A 20,514-nucleotide genomic window follows, 5' to 3' on the forward strand; every position below is an offset into this window, starting at 1 on the left:
CGAAGATGAAACCGGACCGGAGACAAGACCCAAAAGAACTTAACACTACTCACAACATAAACTGATGACAATTGACGAAGGATGGCACTTCTCACAGGTAGAAAAACAAAACAAGTAGGAGCCCTTCTTCTGTACGTCTATCCAATATGGCGGAAGAAGAAGAAGAAGAAGAAGATTTTGATTTTTCAAATAAACGTTTATTACTAAAATTAGTCTCCTGTACAGACAAGTACATATCAAAACAATTCAAATTTTGAGACAAAAAGCAAAAATGAAATCTGACAAATGCTTCAATTTAGCAAATGATGGTCAATTACTGAAAATACTAAACAAAATTGGACTGTAAAAAATCAGCAAAAACTGCGAAATGACTATGAAACTGATGCTGGAGCGAGACGGAGAGAACTGGTGAAAGGGCAAACAGGTAGCTATATCACTTGCAACATGGGGAAGGAAACCAATTAAACCTGAAAAAAGCACAATTTTGTTAATGACAAAAGGCAAGATGCGAGGTGCATGAAAAATCTCCACTGAATAGGAGAAAGCGAAACAAACATCCGAAACAGAAAAAGTGACAGAAATTTGCGAGAAATAGGACAGAACACCTTACATCTTGCAGAAAAAAGCCACCTAACCGCCAATGAGAAGGGGTATATTGAGAAAACTTTTCGTTGGCATGTACATGCTTACGAAGAATCCTCCCAACTGACCACCCCCTTCCTTCCGTGAGGAGTACGGTGCCCAGGACGAGAAAGGATTTGGCAAAAGGGAAGTGTGCTTAGAGGTGAAAGCATTTTCTTTACAACAAAATGAATTAATAGTAAAAGTTCCATCAATGTCTACAGAAGCAATGACGTATTAATACACCAAATGTTTTTGAAAGCACTTATGTTTGAATTGAGCGTGAAGTAATTATATTCTTCTAAAATGCGAGCACAAACTCGCCTTTTAAAAACAGAAACAAGCATATTACTGATTGAGGGATCATGACCATTAATTGCATTTCGTCTTGTTACATGAATTGCAATTTTAGCTGTCGTAAAAAGGAAATTTAAAAGCGCAAAGTATTCTTGTCCATGTATGATTTATCAAAGGGTGGGCCTAAAACAAACCACCAGAATAAAATCTTGCATTCCTGACCAAGAAAAAGGTGACAGAGTTTACGAAGGAGAATGAACAAGGGAGAAAGACGAGGGCATTCTAAAAATATGTGTAAAAGGTCATCTCTGGCACTACAGAAAATACAATCAGAGGATGAGCTATACCCAGAATGGAACATAAACGAGCCAGTTGCGTACGCACCGTGGAGAAGACGCCATTGAAGATCTCCTTCTTTTTGGGAATTGGACTGAGATAACAAGAAGTGAAAAAGGTTTGATATTTTCCGTAGTGAAAGCAGATCTCTCCAAACTGTATCTTGACGTTTATTGTTCCTATGAAAATTGGACATAATCAAGAATTTATAAATGCTACCCTTTTCAAATTTATACAAGGGACAATTCAAATAATATGGTCATCAGTGCCTTTACAAATAAGTTCGAAAGAGTACGAAGGACGATGACAAGAATGAACGTCATCCAAATCAACTTCCTCTTCAAAATAACTTTGGATTTTGTTTTTCCAATCACAGGAATAGAGTCGACCAACGTCTTGACAGTATTTGTTAAAATTCTATCCGAATGAATAGGAACAATGTTTTTAAAATGCTTGGGGAGCGCCAAGATTTTTGGAAAGGGTCAAAAAGATCTCCAACTTTTGTAATGCCAGCACTGATAAAGTGATTAACAAGAGTACTATCAAGAGGGTTTGTAAAACTAACACAATCGTTGAAAAAAAGGGCTTCATGGAAGATATCTTTGATTGAAAGGGTCCACCTTTTCTCAGGAAAATACATGACTTCCAGACTCTCAAAAGTTCAAGAAAAAATTAGGAAGATAATCTGGAACAGACTGATAATTCACTGTAAAAAGTTGAGAGGTGTACTTGAGATTACCAACATTCCGAAAATAAAAATCAGCAAACAAAAATGAAGGATGATCCAGACCTGAATACAAGTATCTTTGAAGATAATTTAATCTGAAAGCTTTCACACGTGAAGAGAGATCGATGAGATTTTGCCCTCCTAACTTCAATGGAGCAAAAATTGTACGACTTGGCAACCAATGTTTTCCTTGCCAGAAGAAATCAAGAAATTTGTGCTGAATTTCATCAATGATAAAAGCAGGAGGACAGAGGCAAATTAAACGATGAAAGAGTTTAGTTGCAGCAAGTTGATTAATAACGATAACACGTCCTTGGAATGACATAGCAGGAGCATATCTATTCCACCAAGATAACTTATTGTCGATCTTGGTAACACACTCCAGTTTTTTGAAAAACACTCGTTACTGTTGCCCAAATAAGTACCAAGGACTTTGAGACCAATACTATTCCAAAGAATTTCAAGCGGATGATCAGCACGCCCACGCCATGAGCCGACCCAAAGACCTTGGGACTTACGATAGTTAATTTTTGCATTACTGGCATGCTCATAGACAGAAAACCAATATTTAAACCTCAAAAAATCAGTATCACAAGTTACAAGAGTATTAACGTCATCAGCATAAGCTGAAAGTTTACATTTACGATCACTTGAATTTGGAATCATAACACCTTGAATACTGTCGTCTTGTCTTATTCTGTGTAAAAGAGGTTCAATAACAATTGCATACAGCTGCCCCGATAATGAGCAACCTTGCCTTATACCACGTGAAAAAACTGAACTGGAGGAGCAGTAAGGGAACTGTTAACACGAACAAGACTATCAGTTTGAGTATACAGAAGTTTAATAAAATTGATGAAATTTTCACCAAACCCGAACGCATGCAGAGTTTGAAAAAGATAATGATGACTGACACGATCAAAAGCTTTTTCCTGATCTAAAGAAAGAATACCAAGAGGAAGATTCATGTCATTATGAAAATGAATGCAATCTCTAATTAAATGAATATTGTCAAAAATCTGTCTGCCTGGAACAGTATAACTTTGATCTACATGAATGATATCTTGCAAAACCTGCTTTAAGCGAAGCGATAAAGCTTTAGTGAAAATTTTATAATCAGAGCAAGCAAACTGATAGGTCTCCAGTTCTAAGAAGGGAGTTATCACCTTGTTTCGGAAGGAGTGTGATAACAGCTCTACGACAGGACGTTGGAAGCAGGCCATCGGAAATTGACTTTTGAAAAACCTGGTGAAAATCGTTCCCCAATAGAGACCAGAATTTTTTATAAAATTCACAAGGATGCCATCAACACCAGGTGTTTAACCATTCGCAATGTTCTTGAGTGCAAAGGTGTACTCATCAAGACTAATGGGTTCATCAAGTTGCGTAACTTTGTCAGCAGGTAATTGAGGGAGATCATGAAGCAAAGTATTTTGTGCTTCAGGTGAAACAGGCTCAGCAGTAAACAGGTTTTGATAAAACTGGCGAGTAAGTTGACGAATTTCTCTCTGATTTTCAGTAATTGTATGATCTTCACGTTGGAGATGAGTAATGGATTTACGACAGCCTTTGTATTTTTCAAGAGAAAAGAAAAACTGTGAATTAGTATCAGAATCATTAAGCTGTTGAAAACGAGAACGAATAACTGCACCTCTGGTATCAAGTTTCTGAAAACTGTCTAACAAGTCTTTTTGCTGATGATATCTTGTTTCCAGAGAAGGCTGAGTATGAATCAATGTTTCCAAAGTACGAATTTCCTCAATAAGCTTTTGTTTTGAACGTTTAAAGTGATGAACACGTTCAGCGCTGTACTGCTGACTTAATTCTTTAATCTTTTGTTTTCCTATATCCCACCAAGACTGAAGAGAAGAAAACCTATCCTTCTCATTACGCCAACCTTCCCAGAATTCCTTAATTAAAGTACAGTAATTTTCATCGTTAAGAAGACTAGTATTGAGACACCAAACTGGATTTTTGTTGACACTCGAATTCATAGTTAAAACAAGAGAAACAAGAGAGTGATCAGATAAATCAGTAGGAGAGTCAATAGACACAGATTTAATTTTCGAAGTCAACCTCTTGTTGATGAAGAAAGTATCAATGCGACTTTTTTGCTCTCCTCTCTGCCACGTAAAATTTTGAGTCTGCTTATGAAAATAACGCCAGGCATCAGAAAGCTTACAGCGATGAACAAGAGAAGAAAAAACTTGCGAAGATTTTAAATGTGGTTCAATATGAGACGACCTATCTAAATCAGGAACAAGAGTACAATTAAAGTCGCCCCCTATGACAATATTTTCATTATCAAGATCAAAATCAAGGAGAAATTTACGAAGACTTTCAAAGAAAATACAACGATCATCTCCACTTGAAGGAGCATAAATATTAAGCAAATGAAAGGAAGTGTCATCCATTTTAATATGCAAATGAAGTACGACCCTGGACGACACTATTTACAGAAACAACATCAACATTTTTGTTACGTGGAAACAGCACTGCAACCCCAGCAGAATTACTAGTACCATGAGAGAAATAAATAGGCGCGCGCCAAACTACTTGCCACTGCGCCTGATTAGCTACTGTAGAATGGGTTTCTTGTAAAAAATAAAAATCAGCATAATGATTGGACTTCAACGAAGACAAAATGTTATACCGTTTCAAAGAATCACGGCAACCATTTACGTTCCAAGAAATGAAACTTGCCATCACTAGACAAGCAAAAACAAGAACGATTTTACTTCCCATGTTTCGTAATAGCCAAGCTTTTACATTGTCTAACATGTTGTTGTAACTTTGCCACAAGTTTATGGATACGAACTTTTTGTTGACTAGTGACAATATCTGACCTGCGTAAGTTAGCAAATGACTTTATGAGAACCTTAAAATCTGAGCAGTAATCTTTACATTTTTCTATCATATTTTTAGAGCCTTTAATGTCTTCTAAAAACTCAAGCAAATTAGACGGCTTGATTTGTAGCTTTTCTTGAAATTCTGATAAGTCAGACATTTCAGACGCAACAGACTCATTGTCATGATCAGACATTTCGCTGAGAACATCAAAGGAGTTTGATGTTTTCACTCCTGACCAAATAAGCTGATTTTGAGAAGCTTTTCTTGGAGACTGTGACTGAGAAATAAACAAATCCTGAGACTCATTAACATTGATATCTGAAAAAGGAGTCTCGGGAACTCAAGTGATTGAGACTCAATAAGTGAAGATGATGACGAAGAAGGGGGGTCGAATGATAAAACGGGAGTAGAGGGGAGCGGAGAATACGAAGGCGAAGCAGGGGTTCGTACCCTGTCTTCATCGGCATGGACGTTAACATTTTTGTCTTTCTCTTGAGCGTCAGTGGTTGACTGTTTTTACTGGTGAGAGGTCTTTGATCGACAGAATTTTCATCAACAGATGTGACTTTGTGAGCGGACTCTGATTGTGCCTCATTGTTTTCGACAAAGCGAGTTGACGTTGAGGCGTTACTTGAAGTTGAGGTGTTAATTTCTGTGGTATTGATATGCTGATGACACCTTCATTTGCATTTGCTTCACTTTCGACAACATCCATTAAACCTGAGTTTTCATCCACACCATTATTGTCTTTTTGAACATTTTCAGTGTCATTATCGTTGTTTTCTGAAGATCTATAGTTTGGACAACGTTTACGGATATGACCTTTTAGTCCACAATGAAAACAACGCAGTTCATCAATAGAAACGTAAACGGAATAAAAACGATCATCATATTTGATCTGAATTACACCACTGATGTTCTCATTGTGTAACAAAACATGAACTTGTCGTCTAAACGACTTCACATGTTTCAGCGAAGCATTTTTACACCAAGAGGGATTGCTCTTAAATGTCCAACAACTCTACCAAGTTTCCATAAATGTTCCTCCAAAACTTCATCAGGAATGAAAGGAGGAACATTTGAGAGAATTAATTTTGAGGCCGGTTTCACCATGTGTTCCACATCGACTAATTCATCAAACAAAGCAAACTTGGATTCAATAATACTTTCAACATTACCGAGTGTTGCTAAGAACACAACAACGGACTTATTCATTCTAGATGCAGCAATAACATTTTCACTTCCGACTTTCTTTGCAATCTCTTCAACATAGCTTTCAACGGGAACACCTTCAATATTAGTACACCTGACAGCATGTTTGCGTGTCAGATTCCGAAATGGCTTGTCCTCCCGGGCGGCCATATTGCCGACCACGGGTTAACAATGACAAAAAATAAAATCGAAGGAAATCCGCCTTGTCGAAGATGAACCGGACCGGAAACAAGACCCCAAAGAACTTAACACTACTCACAACATAAACAGATGACAATTGACGAAGGATGGCACTTCTCACTGGTAGAAAATCAAAACAAGTAGGAGCCCTTCTTCTGTACGTCTATCCATATGGCGGAAGAAGAAGAAGATGACAAAGAAGAAAAGAATGGCACCACCGATGAAGATGTTGGAACAATTGTTTTGAATTTTTTGATTTGTATGACAATTTATTTGTAAATTAAATTTGTATATCATGTATATTAAATAAAGGCACTCTGCCCATATTAAATAAAGGCATATTGCCCATCTCTTTCCCTACTCTTCTTCTTTAGAATTTTTTGGCCATTCATGAGGTAAATTATTTCAAAAAGTCAGTGAAACTACTGAAATTGGATCACAGAAAACTAAACTATGTTATTTTGTGTTCCGGAGCTGCCTGCAGAATATTGTTTTTTTTCCCTCTCAAAAACGAGAGTTTTTTTTTCGTTTTGTAGATGGCTCAGTGTATTTCGTTTGGATGTCTGTATAACTTAGTTGCCATTTAATACGTTCAGGCCCCAAAAGATACCACCAAAAATGCACAAATCAATTTTTCAGAGACTTCATAGACTTTGAACTTGGTAGGAGCGTTGATTGAATAATGGCGCCACTGCATGTTAAGCACTTAACTGCACAGCACATAGGCACAATAAATATCTAGGCACAATAAATATCATTACATTCAATGTTCTCATCAAGTTGGAGACTTGAAAAGTCTGAAACTTTTGTACATTTTCGTTGCCTGAGGTCAAGCTGAATTTTCGTTTATAAAGTTATATCGTTTGGCAGTAATTGACATTTTTTCAATGATGCATACAGTCAGCTTGATACGGGTATTATTTAGTATTAGCCTCTGTGCTAGGCAGTGCAAATCTGCTGGTACCCCAAGTATGACAGTATATTTATCATTGGCAAATGTTAATATTTATAAAAGACCACTTGACCAACTGAAAATGCATGTTGCAAATCCACAATTAGCATATTGGCATAAAATTGGTCTCACTTAGAAAAATTCATTCTGGTAAATTGATATCAGAATTGGTAGACACTGGCTATACTGGTAGTAGGCTTAATCAGACTAAGTAGGAGATGGTGTACCCTCCGCGGCAAAATCAAGAAAAACCTGCAAAAATCACTTTAGGCTTTGTCCGGGGGGACTTACAGGTTTGGTCATGTCCGTCCGTCTGTCCGTGTATCCGTCCATCCGTTCACGCAGATATCTCAAAGATGCCTGGAGCGATTTCATTCAAACTTGGTACAAGGATTATTACCGATGCCATACATATGCACGTTGATTTCTTTGTGATCTGATCCAATAAGGCCATGTGGCGGCCATTTTGTTTCCTGTATTTGATGTCGGTGCGTATGTTCACACAAATTTCTCAGTGATGCTGTGAGCGATTCCATTCAAACTTGGTACATAGATCACTCTATATGTAGTACATATGCACATTGATTTTTGTTTTGATCAGGTCAAAATATGCAGGTCCATTTATATTGGTGTGGCTTGCATAATTAGTGCTAATTTGCATAATTTGGGATGAGAACTCTGTTTCTGGTACAACTGTGCCAAATTTGATGAAATTTTGTGCAGATGTTTATTCACACAGAGTTCTAATACCCGTAAATGACATATGTCAGTATTGCATCAATTAATTGCTAATTTGCATATTTGATGAATTTTTGTAATTAGGATGATGTCTAGAATAAACTGCAACAGATTTAATGAAACAAATGGTACAAATACAATAGTGTACACAGACACTTAGCAGTATCATGTTAATTATTTGCTAATTTGCATATTTCATTCCTTTTCCTAATTAGTAGGCTATCTCCAGAACAACTGCTTTAAATTTTATGAAATGTGGTGCAGATTTAGATCTGTCAGTATTATAATACTATGTAATTTAATTGCTAATTAACATATTTAATGAACTTTCATAATTATTGTCATATGTCTAGTAATACTGAATCAAATTTAAGGCTGATATGTCAAGAAATAGTGCAACAAATTTCATGAAACTTGGTATAGATGTTGAGCTCAAATTGCTGTTTCGGTGAATAAAGACATTTATCTGTGTCATGTTTATAAAGTTTTAATTTGCATATGAAATGAACTTTCTTGATTAGAGTGATATGTCCAGATATGCTGCATCGAATTTTATGAAACATGGTACAGATGTTGACCTCTGAGTACCGTAATACTGTGTGAAGACACGAAGAAGTATCATGTCAATTAATTTCTTATTTGCATATTTGATGAATTTTCATAATTAATATGAAATATCTAGAAGTGTTGCATCAAATTTGATGCAACGTGATACGTGTATATCTTCCAGTAGTGTAATGACGTGCAATGTTATGTAACAGTATCATGGTACAGATGTTAATCTCACAGTCCTGTAATACTATGTGAAGACATTAAAGTGGCACTCCCACTTAGCAACATTTTTAAAGCACATTTTTTTAATGCCAACGGTCGATATTTGACGTGGCGACTGCACGTGGATCGCAAACATGTCTTCAAAAACATGTCTTCAAAAAAGTAAAAGTTTTAATTCCAGTGGCCCACCTAAATTCAGCTTCCGAACACCAAATGTTCGGCACCGGGGCCATTGTCAACTAAGCTATGGAGTACGAGTCTATGCTTATGCTGCTGTATGCCACAGTACCACTGGCTTCGGTGATCGGTCATGCCCCGTTGGAGAAAGCTGAGACTTACTGACTTGGCGTAAAAACGAAAAACAATTTTTGCTGATTACACCAGAATTTGCATAGGTGACAAGCACAGTTAAGTGCGGTTGATACACAGCGGCCGCCGCGTGGTATGCATAGACGCATACCACGCGCGAGGTACTGTGTGGCAGATGACAAAATGCAGTCATCGGAGGTGGTTAATATTTTACACCTAAAAACTGATGTTTATGTGGTATTGGTTAAAAATATAATACAACTGATTTAGAATAATGAAAATGAAAAAAACTAAGGAGAAGTTTTAAAAAAAATTTCTTAAGGTAAAGGCATAATGCTGTTCATAAAGTCTTTGCAGTGGGAAGTAAATTAATTGCTACATTCGAACTTATTGTAGACTCCCTAGAATATCGTCAATCAGTGCAACAACAAACATTCGGGGGATTTCGGGTCAAAATCAGAAACGATCGTAAAACTTCAGGATGTGAAAAATACGCTCGGGAAATGACATGTTTTTATCGATATCTCGCGATCCGCGCGCAATTGCCACGTCAAATATCGACCGTTGGCATTAAAAAAATGTGTTTTAAAAATGTTACCAGGGGAGAGTGCCTCTTTAAGAAGCATCATGTCAATTAATTGCTAGTTTGCAAATTTTGTGAACTTTCATAATTAGAGTACATGTCTAGAAGCGCTTAATCAAATTTATGAAACATGATGTATATTTATATCCTCCAATTGTGTAATGGCGTGTAAAGATATGTAGCAGTATCATATAAATCAGAAGTGGTGCACTCATATTGGTCATCAGTATCGTCAGAGTGGTTTTACATTTTCACCACCATGGAGCTCATTCTCGGCCATTAAGCCTCATTTGTATTGCAGTATTTTTAATCACAGACCCAGTTAATGAACAAGACTCTATCCTCACTCTCCGAGGACCAGTAATCAAATTACCAATAAAAAAGTGGGGACTGTGTCATCAACGATGACTTGTTTTTTATAAATTTTGGACCAAATGGATATCGCCGTTCATCGGCTACAGTTTTTATCAAAATTTTGGCAAAAATCAGAAATAATTGACTACGGTGTATTTATATAAAAAGACAAAAATAGACTTTGGCGCTCAAAGGGTTAAGGAAAAATGCGCCCCAGAGACAAAGACCCGAACTTTTACAATATTCTTTTGGCCCACCATTTGTTTTGGGTGGGCGTTAGGGAGGCTCACCTTGAAACTTATGGGAAAAGTAAAATTTTCACCGGCTTAGTTTTTGAAAATTGGGTCTTTATTTTTCCCCATAGAGGGAATTTCACATATCATTAAAATATGGTGTGATTGACGACATGTACTAATGTGATTTTGTCGTTAACTGAGAGATTCATGTATAGAGTGATAATAGTAAACGTTAAAATACTCTCAACAAGCGAACGATACACAGTTACTAAAATATTCTTGCTGACATTAAACCCTCTCATTTTCCTGAGGAGGAATAAGCGCTGCTATGCTTCGCTGTGCTTTTTAAAATAAATTGAGTGTATTCTGTAAAATGACATTTTGAATCTAAAATTGTACCGAGATATTGACACTCCATACATACATACATACATACATACATACATATATACATACATACATACATACATACATACATACATACATACATACATACATACATACATACATACATACATACATACATACATACATACATACATACATACATACATACATACATACATACATACATACATACATACATACATACATACATACATACATACATACATACATACATACATACATACATACATACATACATACATACATACATACATACATACATACATACATACATACATACATACCGTACATACATACAGTGTTTGTAGTGTGTGGGCCATTGTCATTTAAAAATCAAGGCACGATGATGTGCATTAAACACACTGTAGGCTATACTCTAGACTGTTTGAAGTGCGTGGAGGGATGCAGGCTATATCCTAGACTGTTTGAAGTGCGTGGAGGGATGCAGGCTGTACGCTAGACTGTTTGAAGTGCGTGGAGGGATGCAGGCTATACCCTAGACTGTTTGAAGTGTGTGGAGGGATGCAGGCTATACCCTAGACTGTGTGAAGTGCGTGGAGGGATGCAGGCTATACGCTAGACTGTTTGAAGTGTGTGGAGGGATGCAGGCTATACCCTAGACTGTTTGAAGTGCGTGGAGGGATGCAGGCTATACTCTAGACTGTTTGAAGTGCGTGGAGGGATGCAGGCTATACCCTAGACTGTTTGAAGTGTGTGGAGGGATGCAGGCTATACCCTAGACTGTTTGAAGTGCGTGGAGGGATGCAGGCTATACCCTAGACTGTTTGAAGTGCGTGGAGGGATGCAGGCTATACCCTAGACTGTTTGAAGTGCGTGGAGGGATGCAGGCCATACTCTAGACTGTTTGAAGTGCGTGGAGGGATGCAGGCTATATCCTAGACTGTTTGAAGTGCGTGGGGGATGCAGGCTATTCCCTAGACTGTATGAAGTGCGTGGAGGGATGCAGGCTATACCCTAAACTGTGTTAAGTGCGTGGAGGGTTGCAGGCTATACCCCAGACAGTCTGAAGTGTGTGGAGGGATGCAGGCTATACCCTAGACTGTTTGAAGTGCGTGGAGGGATGCAGGCTATACCCTAGACTATTTGAAGTGTGTTAAGTGCACTTCTTCGAAAATCATTTACATTGTAAAACAAACATTGAAAGAGTTTTTCTAATTTCTTCAATGGCATAACGTATGGATAAATCAAAGTTCGACTAACAACAGAGTATGCATTCCCACAAACACTTGTAAAATGGAACAATAACATTACAAATATATTATCACATACAAGTGATGGCGTGGATATGGTATTTCGATGGATTCAAACACAAAAGAGTATCAGAGACGTATAAAAAACCACTATACGTAAACTGTGAAGTCTTCAAGTATTACACAACTGTCCCTTTTTTGATATCCTTTATGGTGACACTAGTACAAAACATGAACTCTCATACATTTCAACTTTTCTACATAAGCATTTTCAACATAAGCTACAAATACAAATGTCTTATATTCAAAACTATGCCCTTGGTCACAGGCGCTCAACAGAATTCCGGGATAATAATCATAATATGTAGAATGTCTATAAGACTTGATTGTTCACTAAAGAATCACGGTACATAATATTACTGTACATGTCGGCTAGCATAATCAAGTGGCTATGGCTGCCTGGCTTGGACACGGTGAACTCGTGTAGTCCACTGCTACACAAATGTTCCCTCTTCACAGTTTTCATTGAATGTTCAGAGATGTTTCAAACTTCCAAAACTGATTCCAGAGTTTGAAAATTGATATATAGACATACGTTCAGCAAAACAGTTAAAACTTCAATGTCCGTTTTTTCATGAAATATCGTAGGTCTACAATTTACGCAGGTTTGTTGCTTGGTGTTCAAAGTAATGAATTTGAACTACAACAACCAATAAAAGTACTTGCAAACTATTCTCTTAACTTCAGTTCCTTCACAAAAAGCAATTCACACTTGTTGATCTGATAGCCTTATTGCCATAAACATATATGTAAACCGTATAATGCATTCCTTTCGAAAGCGATCGGATACTGGCAAAATTCTTGCTGCTATCAGACCATAGCGACCGTGAAAGCAAAATTCAAGTCTATCAATTCAAAACGGTTCTCTTTGGCGTGCTCTGCTCTCCGTTTATTCTGAACGCCGTAGTCACTTGGAAATACACGATTTGAAAGATAATATTTAGTACGTTAACGATGTTGTTAGTGGTCCCAGGAGTAAAAAACTCAATCAACGCCGCCGTGAAATACTACAATGACGCGAATGAACTCATGGCCTCAGGTGGATTTTTACTTCGATGAAAACCTTTCCTCTGTTTAATTTTTCAATGTAATGTATTATCAAAATTATTGCAAAGCCAAAGTTCCTTTATGAACATTCCGCTTTCACGAGAACTGGCGATATTTATACGAAGGGATCGAATAAGCTTGCGGGTAATTAGCGCAACTTCGCGTTTATAAGTCACGAGGTTATTTGAGGGAAATAGAGTCTTCTTCGTGTAAGTCAATGTATCAGAGTCCATGTCCCAGCGCATTCCGAGAACAACCTCGCTTGTGTTCGTGTCGCGAGGCGAACGAGTGTATTTCATGTCAGTTAAATAGAGGAAAGGTTTTCATCGGTCCCTGCCGGGTCAGTGACGGTGTCTCAGATACGCGAAACACCGTATATTGCTTCCCTGTTAGCATTCTAAATCATAGCGCCCTCTGTCGAGCACTATACCATTATTCGTCCACTTTATGCCAATAAGGTGGGCATGGCGAAATGTCAAATCCATAAGTCACTATTCAATTTTCAGAATGAAAAATCTTGTACGAACTCAAGAAGGCTCACAAATCAGTGGTACGTTGGCAATGAAATGACTGACACATCTCTCCTCAAATGTCGAATTGGTTTTGTCCTGACTGGAAAAGAGACCATTTACACAAAAATTATGTTCGTTTTTTCAATAATTGTTTGATAGCAGAGATAGTACATTACAGTGGAAAAAGTCAATAGTTCGCCCCTATTCTACGCCCTCGAGCTCTCCAAAACCACATATGCAGTAAAACGACCCTACCAGCACAAGGACGTTTTACATCGGTCATAATTTTAGTATTTCCATCATTTGATTTACTGACGTGATGCTAGTATTGTCACTTGTTGACACGTATACGATATGAGTAAAATCGACGTCATCATAGCAATTAACTGCAGAGCCGTTAACGGTTTTCGATATCAATAATTGTTGAAATGATCAGCAAAGAGGTAAGGGGTGCATTTAAACTAACAAGAAAAGAATGACAGGTTAGTGAAAAATGGAAAAAAATGTCCCATGCATATACACAGTGATGAATACAATGTCACTAACTGCAATCTGACCCGAGCTCCAGAGAGGAGATGACAGACGTAATATTTATTCGGTAATGACGTAACGTACAATCTCATCCCATTCATGTTTTACTATCCAAGCAAAGCTTTGGGTGAATTTACATGTTCTGTCAGGGAATTCAAAATAACTTTGTACTAAAATTAACTGTTTTCAACTTTGCACTAAATTTAATTTTTTTTCAAATCCAAGTCGGCACACATTGCGGACGGAGGAGGGGGGGCACGTGCAGGCGGCAAAAGTTGCAACTGAAAAATGACGTAAGGGTAGCGCTGCCCTTAGGGCAGTTCAGACCGGAGTAAACATGTATACAACATTCAATGACGTCACTGAGGAACTGCATGTCTGCCCTGAGGGCAGCCCAGATATATTGCTGCCCTCAGGGCATGTACATCATCTAGAAAATATAGTAAAAGTAAAAGTTTTAATTCCAGTGGCCCACCTAAATTCAGCTTCCGAACACCAAATGTTCGGCACCGGGGCCATTGTCAACTAAGCTATGGAGTACGAGTCTATGCTTATGCTGCTGTATGCCACAGTACCACTGCTTCGGTGATCAGTCATGCCCCGTTGGAGAAAGCTGAGTCTTACTGACTTGGCGTAAAAACGAAAAACAATTTTTGCTGATTACACCAGAGTTTCGCATAGGTGACAAGCACAGTTAAGTGCGGTTGATACATAGCGGCCGCCGCGTGGTATGCATAGACGCATACCACGCGCGAGGTACTGTGTGGCAGATGACAAAATGCAGTCATCGGAGGCGGCTAATATTTTACACCTAAAAACTGATGTTTATGTGGTATGGTTAAAATATAATACAACTGATTTAGAATAATGAAAATGAAAAAAACTAAGGAGAAGTTTTAAAAAAAATTTCTTAAGGTAAAGGCATAATGCTGTTCATAAAGTCTTTGCAGTGGGAAGTAAATTAATTGCTACATTCGAACTTATTGTAGACTCCCTAGAATATCGTCAATCAGTGCAACAACAAACATTCGGGGGATTTCGGGTCAAAATCAGAAACGATCGTAAAACTTTAGGATGTGAAAAATACGCTCGGGAAATGACATGTTTTTATCAATATCTCGCGATCCGCGCGCAATTGCCACGTCAAATATCGACCGTTGGCATTAAAAAATGTGTTTTAAAAATGTTACCAGGGGAGAGTGCCTCTTTAAGAAGCATCATGTCTATTAATTGCTAGTTTGCAAATTTTGTGAACTTTCATAATTAGAGTACATGTCTAGAAGCGCTTAATCAAATTTATGAAACATGATGTATATTTATATCCTCCAATTGTGTAATGGCGTGTAAAGATATGTAGCAGTATCATATAAATCAGAAGTGGTGCACTCATATTGGTCATCAGTATCGTCAGAGTGGTTTTACATTTTCACCACCATGGAGCTCATTCTCGGCCATTAAGCCTCATTTGTATTGCAGTATTTTTAATCACAGACCCAGTTAATGAACAAGACTCTATCCTCACTCTCCGAGGACCAGTAATCAAATTACCAATAAAAAAGTGGGGACTGTGTCATCAACGATGACTTGTTTTTTATAAATTTTGGACCAAATGGATATCGCCGTTCATCGGCTACAGTTTTTATCAAAATTTTGGCAAAAATCAGAAATAATTGACTACGGTGAATTTAAAAAAAAAGACAAAAATAGACTTTGGCGCTCAAAGGGTTAAGGAAAAATGCGCCCCAGAGACAAAGACCCGAACTTTTACAATATTCTTTTGGCCCACCATTTGTTTTGGGTGGGCGTTAGGGAGGCTCACCTTGAAACTTATGGGAAAAGTAAAATTTTCACCGGCTTAGTTTTTGAAAATTGGGTCTTTATTTTTCCCCATAGAGGGAATTTCACATATCATTAAAATATGGTGTGATTGACGACATGTACTAATGTGATTTTGTCGTTAACTGAGAGATTCATGTATAGAGTGATAATAGTAAACGTTAAAATACTCTCAACAAGCGAACGATACACAGTTACTAAAATATTCTTGCTAACATTAAAGCCCCTCGGTTTCCTGAGGAGATGTAAGCGCTGCTATGCTTCGCTGTGCTTTTTAAAATAAATTGAGTGTATTCTGTAAAATGACATTTTGAATCTAAAATTGTACCGAGATATTGACACTCCATACATACATACATACATACATAGTGACATACATACATACATACATACATACATCATACATATACATACATACATACATACATACATACATACATACATACATACATACATACATACATACATACATACATACATACATACATACATACATACATACATACATACATACATACATACATACATACATACATACATACATACATACATACATACATACTACATACATACATACATACATACATACATACATACATACATACATACATACATACATACATACATACACACATACCGTACATACATACAGTGTTTGTACATGTAGTGTGTGGGCCATTGTCATTTAAAAATCAAGGCACGATGATGTGCATTAAACACTCTGTAGGCTATACTCTAGACTGTTTGAAGTGTGTGGAGGGATGCAGGCTATATCCTAGACTGTTTGAAGTTCGTGGAGGGATGCAGGCTGTACGCTAGACTGTTTGAAGTGCGTGGAGGGATGCAGGCTATACCCTAGACTGTTTGAAGTGCGTGGAGGGATGCAGGCTATACCCTAGACTGTGTGAAGTGCGTGGAGGGATGCAGGCTATACCCTAGACTGTTTGAAGTGTGTGGAGGGATGCAGGCTATACCCTAGACTGTTTGAAGTGCGTGGAGGGATGCAGGCTATACCCTAGACTGTATATATATATATATATATATATATTATATATATATATATATATATATATATATATATATATATATATATATATATATATATATATATATATATATTATATATATATATTATATTATATTTTACATACATTTATATTTTATAAGGAAAACAGTTGCATTAATGACAACGAAAGATATCTTGTCATTTTTCTATCTCTAAAATAAGTCACTTTATCAATATATATTGTGAAATATTTGTGCATGTTGCTTTCTCATACTGACTTCTCATACAGAGAACAGAAAAGTATCAGGACTTTGTCATGCTTTTCATTTTCACTTAGCAAACATCAAGATATCTCTGGCATATATCTTTGATTTATTACAGTATGGTGCCCGAAGGGCGCGGAGAAAAATTTGAAACATCCTGATACCTCTGATATATATTTCTTCTATATTAAGTCATGCACGGGAAGGGCGTGCTGAAAAATGTCTGATATATTAAAGTAATGTGCTCGAAGAGCACGCTGAAAAATATTGAACATACAGATATCTCTGATATATGTATGCCTGATATGTTAAAGTTGGGCGTGCTGAAAATATGTCATATTATTAAAGTTACGCGCCCGAAGGGCGCGCCGAAAAATGCAACTGAATGATGAAATTTGTGGCTGACACGATGCATTTTAGGCAATGATGAGCCTGTGTCAAAATTCAAAAACACACTGACCCCCCCTATTGGGCATTTCAAAAACATGGTGACCCCCCATCACCAAAGTCAAAAACAGGGTGACCCCCCATGAATCCACCGCCCCCCCCCAGGCCGAAGAAACTGACCAGTCCCTTATATCCTAGACTGTTTGAAGTTCGTGGAGGGATGCAGGCTATATCCTAGGCTGTTTGAAGTGCGTGGGGGGATGCAGGCTATATTCTAGACTGTTTGAAATGCGTGGAGGGATGCAGGTTATACTCTAGACTGTTTGAAGTGTGTGGAGGGATGCAGGCTATATCCTAGACTGTTTGAAGTGCGTGGAGGGATGTAGGCTATACTTTAGACTGTTTGAAGTGTGTGGAGGGATGCAGGCTATATCCTAGGCTGTTTGAAGTTCGTGGAGGGATGCAGGCTATATTCTAGACTGTTTGAAATGCGTGGAGGGATGCAGGCTATACCCTAGACTGTGTGAAGTGCGTGGAGGGATGCAGGCTATACTCTAGACTGTTTGAAGTGTGTGGAGGGATGCAGGCTATATCCTAGACTGTTTGAAGTGTGTGTGGAGGGAAGCAGGCTATACCCTAGACTGTTTTGAAGTGCGGGGAGGGATGCAGACTATATCCTAGACTGTTTGAAGTGCGTGGAGGGATGCAGGCTATATCCTAGACTGTTTGAAGTGCGTGGAGGGATGCAGGCTATACCTAGACTGTTTGAAGTGCGTGAAGGGATGCAGGCTATACTCTTGACTGTTTGAAATGCATGGAGGGATGCAGGCTATACTCGAGACTTTTTGAAGTGCGTGGAGGGATGCAGGCTATACCCTAGACTGTTTGAAGTGTGTGGAGGGATGCAGGCTATACTCTAGACTGTTTGAAGTGCGTGGAGGGATGCAGGCTATATCCTAGACTGTTTGAAGTGTGTGGAGGGATGCAGGCTATACCCTAGGCTGTTTGAAGTTCGTGGAGGGATGCAGGCTATATCCTAGACTGTTTGAAGTGCGTGGAGGGATGCAGGCTATACCCTAGACTGTTTGAAGTGCGTGAAGGGATGCAGGCTATACTCTTGACTGTTTGAAATGCATGGAGGGATGCAGGCTATACTCGAGACTTTTTGAAGTGCGTGGAGGGATGCAGGCTATATCCTAGACTGTTTGAAGTGGCTGGAGGGATGTAGGCTATATAGACTGTTTGAAGTGCGTGGAGGGATGCAGGCTATACCCTAGACTGTTTGAAGTGCGTGGAGGGATGCAGGCTATACTCGAGACTGTTCGAAGTGCGTCGAGAGTTGCATGCTATATCCTAGACTATTTGAAGCACTGCGTGAAGTGCACTTCTTAGAAAATGTTTACATTGTAAAACAAACATTGAAAGAGTTTTTCTAATTTCGTCAATACAAATGGCATAACGTATGGATAAATCAAAGTTCGACTAACAACAGAGTATGCATTCCCACAAACACTTGCAAAATGGAACAATAACATTACAAATATATTATCACATACAAGTGATGGCGTGGATATGGTATTTCGATGGATTCAAACACAAAAGAGTATCAGAGACGTATAAAAATCACTAGACGTAAACTGTGAAGTCTTCAAGTATTACACAACTGTCCCTTTTTTGATATCCTTTATGGTGACACTAGTACAAAACATGAACTCTCATACATTTCAACTTTTCTACATAAGCATTTTCAACATAAGCTACAAATACAAATGTCTTATATTCAAAACTATGCCCTTGGTCACAGGCGCTCAACAGAATTCCGGGATAATAATCATAATATGTAGAATGTCTATAAGACTTGATTGTTCACTAAAGAATCACGGTACATAATATTACTGTACATGTCGGCTAGCATAATCAAGTGGCTATGGCTGCCTGGCTTGGACACGGTGAACTCGTGTAGTCCACTGCTACACAAATGTTCCCTCTTCACAGTTTTCATTGAATGTTCAGAGATGTTTCAAACTTCCAAACTGATTCCAGAGTTTGAAAATTGATATATAGACATACGTTCAGCAAAACAGTTAAAACTTCAAAGTCCGTTTTTTCATGAAATATCGTAGGTTTACAATTTACGCAGGTTTGTTGCTTGGTGTTCAAAGGAATGAATTTGAACTACAACAACCAATAAAAGTACTTGCAAACTATTCTCTTAACTTCAGTTCCTTCACAAAAAGCAATTCACACTTGTTGATCTGATAGCCTTATTGCCATAAACATATATATGTAAACCGTATAATTCATTCCTTTCGAAAGCGATCGGATACTGGCAAAATTCTTGCTGCTATCAGACCATAGCGACCGTGAAAGCAAAATTCAGTCTATCAATTCAAAACGGTTCTCTTTGGCGTGCTCTGCTCTCCGTTTATTCTGAACGCCGTAGTCACTTGGAAATACACGATTTGAAAGATAATATTTAGTACGTTAACGATGTTGTTAGTGGTCCTAGGAGTAAAAACTCAATCAACGCCGCCGTGAAATACTACAATGACGCGAATGAACTCATGCCTCAGGTGGATTTTAACTTCGATGAAAACCTTTCCTCTGTTTAATTTTTCAATGTAATGTATTATCAAAATTATTGCAAAGCCAAAGTTCCTTTATGAACATTCCGCTTTCACGAGAACTGGCGATATTTATACGAAGGGATCGAATAAGCTTGCGGGTAATTAGCGCAACTTCGCGTTTATAAGTCACGAGGTTATTTGAGGGAAATAGAGTCTTCTTCGTGTAAGTCAATGTATCAGAGTCCATGTCCCAGCGCATTCCGAGAACAACCTCGCTTGTGTTCGTGTCGAGGCGAACGAGCGTATTTCATGTCAGTTAAATAGAGGAAAGATTTCATCGGTCCCTGCCGGGTCAGTGACGGTGTCTCAGATACGCGAAACACCGTATATTGCTTCCCTGTTAGCATTCTAAATCATAGCGCCCTCTGTCGAGCACTATACCATTATTCGTCCACTTTATGCCAATAAGGTGGGCATGGCGAAATGTCAAATCCATAAGTCACTATTCAATTTTCAG

This window comes from Ptychodera flava, chromosome 2 (genome assembly GCF_041260155.1).
Source record: "Ptychodera flava strain L36383 chromosome 2, AS_Pfla_20210202, whole genome shotgun sequence".
In the NCBI taxonomy this organism is placed as follows: domain Eukaryota; kingdom Metazoa; phylum Hemichordata; class Enteropneusta; family Ptychoderidae; genus Ptychodera; species Ptychodera flava.